Here is a 9,458-nt window from a genome sequence, read left to right as displayed (position 1 = left end):
ATACTTCATTTATCTGTTTGAACCACTCAAATAATTATTCCTTAGTTTTCTGCCTTATTTATTTTATTTATTTTTTTGAGAGTGAGCATGCACATGGGTGTGCATGTGAGCAGGGGAAGGGCAGAGAGAGAGAGAGAGAGGAAGAGAGAGAATCTTAAGCAGGCTCCATGCCCAGCATGCATGTGAGGCTTGATTTCATGAATGAGCCAAAATAATGAGTTGGATGCTTTACCTACTGAGCCACCCAAGTGCCCTGATCTCTGTAGTTTTAAAAAGTTCTTTGGTGGGTTATGTCTACTTAAAAATACATTCATGTTGTCACTATCACCCAGTGATGGTTGGGCATTCAACCAGAATTACATAGTTGTTAAGATTTTTTTAAAGTTTTCTTCTTTTATTCNAAGGACAGTGTAGAGCCCGATGTGGAGCTTGAACACATGAACTGTGAGATCATGACCTGAGCCAAAATTATGAGTTAGACAGTTAACCGTCTGAGCTACCCAGGTACCCTAGAGTTGTTAGGTTTTTATGAGTGAGGAGGATATATATCATAATGAGATGTATATATATATACACACACACACACACTCATAGGCACTTAGTACCTTTGTACAATAAATGCTATCAATATTAAATTGTTAGTCATAATAACTTAAATGTATTGGATATAGATAGCAGTTGAAACTTTTTTTTTTAGTGAACTTGAAGAAAAAGGTTCATACTTTAACTTTTTTTTTTATTATTTTTTTTAATGTGTTTTATTTATTTCTAGGAGAGAGAGAGAGACAGCGTGAGCAGAGGAGGGTCAGAGAGAGAGGGAGTCACAGACTGAAACAGGCTCCAGGCTCTGAGCTGGCAGTCAGCACAGAGCCCGACGCGGGGCTCGAACCCACGAACCGCGAGATCATGACCTAAGCGAAAGTCGGACGCTCAACCGACTAAGCCACCCAGGCGCCCCATACTTTAACTTTTGACAGTGAATGCCAGGCTTAAACATTTGTACAACATCTTCTTGAGAAAATTATCCTCTCTGTTCCTCAACCAGATGTGTGCTTCCCCAGCCAGAACTGCATCCTTTCTGGGTATCACAGTTATAGGCCCTGGATAGCCATGCATATCAGGGCCCCTAGTTACTTACTTATGTCTTCCTAAGATTGGAGGTCACCACTTCTGAGGTAGGATTAGTACAAGAAATACTCTCTTTTGATGATATCTGATTACATGGAAAGGTAACCAGATTCAAGAAGCACTCTTTCTTCTGGGCCTCTTTATTTCTGAATTGTAAAATCAACTTTTCTGTCCACACACGTGGGTCTTGGATCCATCAGCCACTATATGCTTTTCTGACTTCTGAGTAACTCTGTCTCTTAGCTCACCCTGTGAGGAACTTCATTTTGCACATTAAGAAAGTGAAAAAACTTCAATCAACACAGAGCAATATCTCTTTAAAAAAATCTCTATACACTTTGGTTCAAATACATAATTGTATTACTCTTGTGATTGTATTTGTTTGGGTTTAAAACAAGCTGACCATGACCTAGAATTTCAGAAAAGGATAATTCTATCAGCATTCTACAGTAGCCACTGTGATATATGGAAAGACATAATTCTTGTACATAAGTTTTCCAGATGTGAGAGTATCAATCATAGTAAACCCAATGAGAATTTGTGAGATCCTCTCTGTAGACTTCTTCCATTTCAGAGCAATGCTCATCAGACATTGATAAATATATTTTCATTATTATTTCCCTTGATTATTATGTTTTCTCCAAAGAATATGGATTTGCTAAACAAAATCTAAAATTCAACTTGTTAGGGGTGCCTGGGTAACTCAGTTGTTTGAGCTTCTGACTCTTGATTTTGGTTCAGGTTATGATTCTCATGGTCATGAGACTGAGCCCCATGTTGAGCTCTGTGCTGGGCGTGGAGACTGCTTAAGATTCTCTCTCTCTCTCTCTCTCTCTCTCTCTCTCTCTCTCTCTCTCTTTCTTTTCCCCCCCACCTCCATGCCCCTCTCCTCACATGTGTGCGCGCTCTCTCTCAAAAAAGTTCAATTTATAAAAACAATATATAAATGATCCTGTTACGAAAGATGCTATTAAAGTAATTTATTACTGACATAGTTCATTATATCAAAGTAACATATAAGAAAAGATTAAAACCATGTAGGTGTGCCATCTGTATTTGTTTCCCAGAGCCACAGTAACAAAGTATCAGAAACAAAGTACCAAAACCAGAAATTTATTGTCTAGCAATTCTGGAGGGTAGAAGTCTGAAATGAGGGTTTTAGCAGGGCCATGCTGTCTCTGAGTGCTCCCAGGGACAATCCTTTTCTTGACTCTTCTAGCTTACAGAATTTGCCACCATCGTTGGTGTTTTTGGCTTCTAGATGCATCATTCGACTTGTGTGGCCATCTTTTCTCTTTGAGTTTTTTTTATAAAAATTTTTTAATGTTTATTTTTCAGAGGAAGAGACAGAGTGTGAATGGGGGAGGGGCAGAGAGAGGGAGACACAGAATCCAAAGCAGGCACCCAGGACTCGAACTCAACGATCTGTGAGATCATGACCTGAGCCTAAGTCAGATGCTTAACTGACTGAGCCATCCAGGCACTGCTCTCTATGTGTTTTTATGTCCTCTTTTTGTGCGTATCTTTTTCTTTGTCCAAACTTTTTTTTTGTTTGTTTTTGTTAGCACAGCAGTCATACTGGTACATGCTAGTGACCTCATTTTAATCCTATTTCCAAATAAGGTCATGTTCTGAGGTATAGTGGGGGCGGTTAAGATTTCAGCATACCTTTTTTTGGATGGGGGGAATGATTCAACCACCTGAGGCTGGTAATGTGGGTGGTGTTTATTCATTTAGAAACTATTTACTGAAATTATATTATGGGAAACACATGATAAGCCAGGTAGTTGTAAACAAACCTCTGAATAATCTCTATTATTATTCATTATTTATGCAGTTATTTAAATAAGATAGAGAAATCACATAAATTAAAGCAGGAGCAGAGTTAGCAGAAGTGTGTGTGTAAGAAATACTATTGCCATGAACTGTAATCATGTGAAAAAAGGTATCAAATGAGAAAAGATGGCTAATAAATCTGTAGAATGCTGGGTTACATAGTTGACAAAGGGTTCTTTACTGAAAGACTGTTCAGAGCCTTGACTATGCTATCATGCCTTGAGAATATGCAGCAGGAGGGTACAGTGTTTCTCAAACTTGATCACATAACTCTTCATTATCAGTCATCTCAAGGAATTAAATTCCTAGAAAACATTGGAAACCAATTTAGTGTCAAACCAAAATCTAGTTTAGAGAGCAGGTCACTTGCTTTTAACTAGATTTTGGAATACATTGAACTTGTTGGATCAAACACAGAATTCTGTTCACTAGTAAGAATTTTCTTGAATCTGTCATGAAAGAAATTTGCACTCTCTTGAGACAAATTGAGTAGATCTCCATGAGAGTTTTGTAGATTTCTGTGAAAACTTTTGGTCTGGTTTCAAGGGCTCTGGATTATATTCATAACTATTAGATTACTATACCTTTTTAGTGATGTGTGAAATATTATTCTGGGCCTTGAAAATCTGTATATCGTGTATACATTTGAGATAATACCACATTATTGTTTATATCAACTTGTGGAAACATGAAGCTATGTACTGAATTATATTAGGAAAATTATACAGCAAATACACTTCTGTTAGCAGTTTAGAGCAGGAATAATATCTGAACTTCAATTCACTAGGAGAATTTTGGAAAATGAGTTGGCTAAGTGGTAATCTTAACAGCATTAAGAACCACAGATAGGCTGTGAGATACTTAAGTGAATAGCCTGGCTCTGCCCAATTTGGATAGGGTATAAGTTACAAATGGGATAGGATTGGAATGTTTCTAGCTCTTAGAATTGTTTTATTACTATTTTTTCTACCTTTTGGAAACCCATTTAGAGTCATGAAGGTACGGCCAATCTGAGGATTAGTGGAGACTCTTAGACCTAATTACCCTCCCAGAATATGGGAATGATAGTCAAAATTTCCTATGGCTTCCCAGGGACAGAATTCCCCAAGAATCATTAAAAAATTGCCCTGCCTGTGGTTTCTTAATTATATCTCCTGCCCTCTAATTCTTACCTTCAGTATTCTATACTTATGCAAAGAGCTAAGTGAGGCCACTTCACCTCAGTGGTTCCACAAAAATGGAGATGACATCCCTTCTCTTTAACCACAGGTCAAATAACTGTGCAGAATTAAACATGAATTCTCTTGATGTCTGAGCCCCAGAGTAAGATCTTCCAAACTTCCAGACTCCAGTATATCATTAAATGTATCTATTTTGAGTTTTGTGAATGTCACTGTGATTAAATTAAAAAAAATCATCCTCATTGATATTTGTTTTGTAGTCAAAACATTCTGTGTGCTGGCACAGTGTTGGTTGAATTGAGTGAAAAAGTTCCTGATGTATATATGTGTATTCATAGGAAAGCTAAGTGAGTGTTCTGTAGTTTGAAAGGAGCCAGACAGCAGTTCGAAAGGTTACAATGTTCCAGAAATTGAAAGCCACTACATAGACCATGATTTCTTGGGGCAGAACTTCTATTGAGTCATCCAGCCTGTGGTGTTCTTTGGTTGCTGAGTAATTCTGGAGGCCTTGATGAGTTCTTCTGTTCCGCCTTAATAATGTCTCAGTTTCAAAAATGAATGTAGTTACTTCTGTATTTTCTAAAGAGTTTTATTTTATTTATTTTGAGAGAGAAAGTGTGAGGGAGAGAGGGAGAGACAGAATCCTATGCAAGCTCTGTGCTGTTAGCACACAGCCCCAGGTGGGGTTCGATCTCGCGAATTGCCAAAGCCTGCCCTGAGCTAAAATTAAGGTGCCCTAAGACTCCTGTTTTGTTTTTGTTTTTTTTTTTTAATGTCTGTCTCTTCAGATTAACAGCGTAGAAATGTAAAATATTTATTATTATTATCATCTTATTCAAGCTACTCCCTGTAAAGAGAGAAAACCAAGAACTTTCTATTTATTAGAAAAGCAGAGGACATGGGTGCTGGCTTCCATCTGCAGTGACAAACCAGTATTTCCTCTCTACTGAGCTCAAGCAGCAGATTGTTCTTAATATCTGGCTTACAAATGGAAATGCAGCTCATCATCTCAAAAATGTACATTATTGACTAGTGTTCAAACAGTAGTGACTGGGTGGAACACTTTTATGAATTACAGACGTTTTCTGACATTTTGGAAGGAGGAAAGAAGGTAAATTTAGGGCTTATTGAAGAATACCATTGTGGAGTGCATTCATCTTCTGGGAGGAATGACCATGTAGTTGATTCATTCCCAAGCATGAATCCACAAGACACTGTTGTTTTTATTGAGATCATATGCATAAGTTTTTGTTTACCTAAGTTATCCTCATTTAATTGGAACAGCTGTGGAAATGTATTTCGTTCACTCAGTTAAGCTTAGAGCAAACTTTTCATTAGAAATCCCATTGAGGACTGGAATTGCTCCTTTTCCCTTAAATCAGGACTTCTCATTTTGAATACAAACTATTAAACTGTGATGTCCCAAGCTTTAGGTCTTCTATTTTGTGTGTGTAACTCATTGTGACCCAAGGCAGTTGTCATTTAAGGCAACCAGTTAAGATGCTTATTATGGGCAACTTGATGTGTTTTCTGCCCAATCTGGAATGTCTTGAAGCATTCCAAAATGACTTCTGTGGAGAGGTAGCACTCTAAGTCAAAGCAAATCGTGAGGTAGCACTTTTGTTTGTCAGGACTAAAACCATTTACACATATAGGATTTTTACCAGAAAAAAAAATTATGTGGCCTACAAACTTATTAAGTGGCTAGAATAAAAACTGACCATAGGACATTTAAATGATTTCTTGTCACTTAAGGACAGGGATGTCAGAGACTGCTCGTGTCGCTGACCCTAGCCATTACCTGACTCCAGTAGTGCAAGTGAAACAACATCTTCAGTAATTTTGAGGAGCTTTCTCAATAACAGTGAAATTAAGTTTTACATCTGATTCATTACAGTTTTAATTTTCTTTAAATTTTTTTTTTTTTTTTTTTTTTTTTTTTAAATTTCTGAGAGAGAGAGACAGACAGCGTGAGCAGGGGAGGGTCAGAGAGAGAGGGAGACACCGAATCTGAAACAGGCTCCAGGCTCTGAGCTAGCTGTCAGCACAGAGCCCGGCGTGGGCCTCGAACCCACGAACTGTGAGATCATGACCTGAGCCGAAGTTGGACGCTTAACCGACTGAGCCACCCAGGCGCCCCTGATTCATTAAAACTTTAAAACCTTAGTTACAGACTTAAAGGGTATGCATATAATTTGACTGCAATGGCTGTCACAACCCTGTGAAGGGAGAAAGATATTTTCCTCTCCGTTTTTCATAAGAGGAAAGCAACAGGAACAAAGAGGGTGTGTGATATTTTCAAAGCTCAGCTAGGATCTGCCTCTAAGAATCTACCACTCCAATTGACCTCATACACTTTATGCAAAAGAATAAATGTTCCAACAGTCTTTAATTCTTTGCAGTTACTTGTGATTTATAAGAAATGAATTCTGGATGGCCTATCAGTTTTAAATGTATTAAAACTTGGTAAAGTAGAAAGATACCAAATTAGAATTTTATTAAAAAATGTTTCAGTTTTGATACGTTTATTTAATTATGTATTAGTTTAGTTAATTCTCTTGATGTTTTTGCCTGCTTGTACTTAGGAAGTATTTGGATGACAGCAGTTCTACTTCCTCTACAGATTTCAAGTAAATGAGATATAATGTATATGAAAAAGGTTGGAAAAATATAAAGCATGTCATCATGGCTTATTTCTGGGTGATGGGTGCACTAATTTCTCTTACATTAGTTTTTGTGCTTTGCTGGATTTAAAGGTTTTTTTTTTCCAATTAGAAAATAAAAAAATACAGCAATGTAAGTCAGTATTATTTTAAACGCTGATACAGGTAAACTGTACAGCCCCTAAAACATTCATCCATTGCAGTGTACATTTCAATGCTTTTTAATAAATCTGTAGAATTGTGCTACTATCACAATTCAGTTTTAGAAAATTGCCATCAACCTCCAAATCCCTGTGGGCATTCTTGTAGTCCATCTCACTTCAGCCAATTACTGATAGATTTTCTGTCTTTATAAATTTACATTTTCTGGATATTTTATAGAAATGTTATCATGGAATGTGTAAATCTTTTGTGCCTGGCCTCTTTCACTTAGTGCTTACCTCAGAAACATACTATCAGTAATTCATTACTATTTTATTATTATTATTTAAAACATTTTTTTAAATGTTTATTTTAGGGAGAGGGAGACAGAGACAGAATGTGATGGGGGGAGGGGCAGAGAGAGAAAGGGAGACAGAGAATCTGAAGCAGGCTCCAGGCTCTGCGCTGTCAGCACAGAGCTCGACGCGGGGCTCGAACTTGCAAACTGCGAGATCATGACGTGAGCCAAAGTCGAATGCTTAACTGACTGAGCCACCCAGCTGTCCCCCTTCCTGTTTTATTATTAAATATTGCTCCATTTTATGGCTATGTCCCATTCATTTACATATGAACATTTGGATTGTTTCCATTTAATGGGCTATTATGAATAATGCTGCTATGGGCATTTGTGTACAAGTCTTTGTGTGAACATGGGTTTTCACTCTTCTTAGATTCCTAGGAGTGGAGTTGTTGGATCATATGTCTGTTGCATTTTAAGGAACTGCTAGTCTATTTTCCAAAGTATTTAGATTGGTTTCCACCAGAAACATACAAGTGATCCCAGTTTTTCTACATCCTCATCAACATTTGGTATTGTCTGTCTTGGATTTTGGGTATTTCAGCTGATGTATGGTGGTGTTTCATTATGGATTTAATTTGCATTTCCTAATGAATCATGATGTTGATCACCTTTTCATATGCTTCTTAGCTATTCTTTTTTGGTCAACTATCCATTGAGTTATTTTGCCAATTTTTAAATTGTTTTGTTTGTCTACTTACTGAGTTTTAAGAGTTCTTTGTATATTCCACATACAAAGCCTTAATCAGATATGATCTACAAATAATTTCTTATAGTCTCTGGTTTGTCTTTTCATTTTCTTACTGGTGTATTTTGAAGTGGGAAGCTTTTTAGCTTTAAGTCCCTTTTATGAATTTTTTAATTTTAGGGTTTGTGATTTTGGAATTAAAGTTATTATTAATTGGTCTTACTATATACTTTGAGTTCAGCATCCCTAGTAACTTCTGTTTAGGTAATTAAAAGATGAAAAATGATGCTTAATAAACTAGGGCATGAAAGATGTCCTGTGAGAAATTTTCTTTATAAGTAATATTAAAGGAAAGAAATCTGAACTGATCTGAAACATGATTGTGAACTCTGTGCTGGCACTGGGGAATATCGGGTACCTGTGGACAGTGCTGCTGCCCAGGTACCGTCCTGGTTTCATTAATGACCAAGTCCTTGTGTTGACATTGGTTTGCATGAGAAAAATGGTAAAACCTCTGTGGGAGAAATAACCACTATATGCAGCCACTCAGCATGAACACTCTTATGTCCTAGCTCTAACATATATAAGCTTACTTTCTTGTTTTTTTGAGAGAGCGTGTGCATATGTACACCTGTGGGAGTGTGGTGGAGGGGCAGAGTAAGGGGAGGAGAGAGAATCCCAGGCAGCCTCCATGCTGTCAGCACAGAGCCCCACCCTGGACTTGATCTCACGAACTGTGAGGTCATGAACAGAGCCAAAACCAAGAGTTGGACACTTAACTTACTGAGCCACCCAGGTGCCCCAAACTTACTTTTATAAAGAGCAAAAATGGGGTTTAACACCTTGCAAAGATTGTTCTGCTAAGGATGTGTCTCCATGAAGTCTGTTTTAAAAGTCTTTAGGGTTTGTATTGTTTGCTTAGTTATGAAAAAGAAAAAAAAAGTAAAAGATATTAATGATTCTTGAAACTCCTTTTCGGAAGCAGCGTCTCATATGGTTTATTTTGTTGCATTTCTTACACACAGAGACGCTATACTATAGATTTTATTTTTCTCTCGCTCTTAACCAACATGCTGGTATTAATACATACCAGGATTGAGTGATGCCTGTGGCAGTCATGGCAGAGGAGTGTGCCGTTAGAGCCTGCTGTAGCAGATTCTGCTGCTGAAGAGAGATTAGCATCATGACAGAGGTAGTGCAGGGAAGAGGTCTGTCTTCTCATTGCTTTTTCTACCTTCTTCTATTAGGCCCACATCAAAACTTGTCTAACCCCTTGGTCTTTGGGTGAGGGCTTTAAGCTAACTTTGATTTGATTTCTAGCTCTTGTGGTTACTCTCTGAATGAACTTGGACAGGCTGTTGAACCTCATAGGCCTGCGATTTCATTGCTTGTAAATGGGGATTGCCATAGCTACTTGTACTGAATTATTTTAAGTAGAGAAAACACACATAGATCACCTAATG

The sequence above is a fragment of the Crocuta crocuta genome, unplaced genomic scaffold, assembly GCF_008692635.1.
Source record: "Crocuta crocuta isolate KB4526 unplaced genomic scaffold, BGI_CrCroc_1.0 scaffold317, whole genome shotgun sequence".
Classification (NCBI taxonomy): domain Eukaryota; kingdom Metazoa; phylum Chordata; class Mammalia; order Carnivora; family Hyaenidae; genus Crocuta; species Crocuta crocuta.
The sequence above is the reverse complement of the archived record's forward strand: the minus strand, read 5'-3'. Positions refer to the sequence as shown.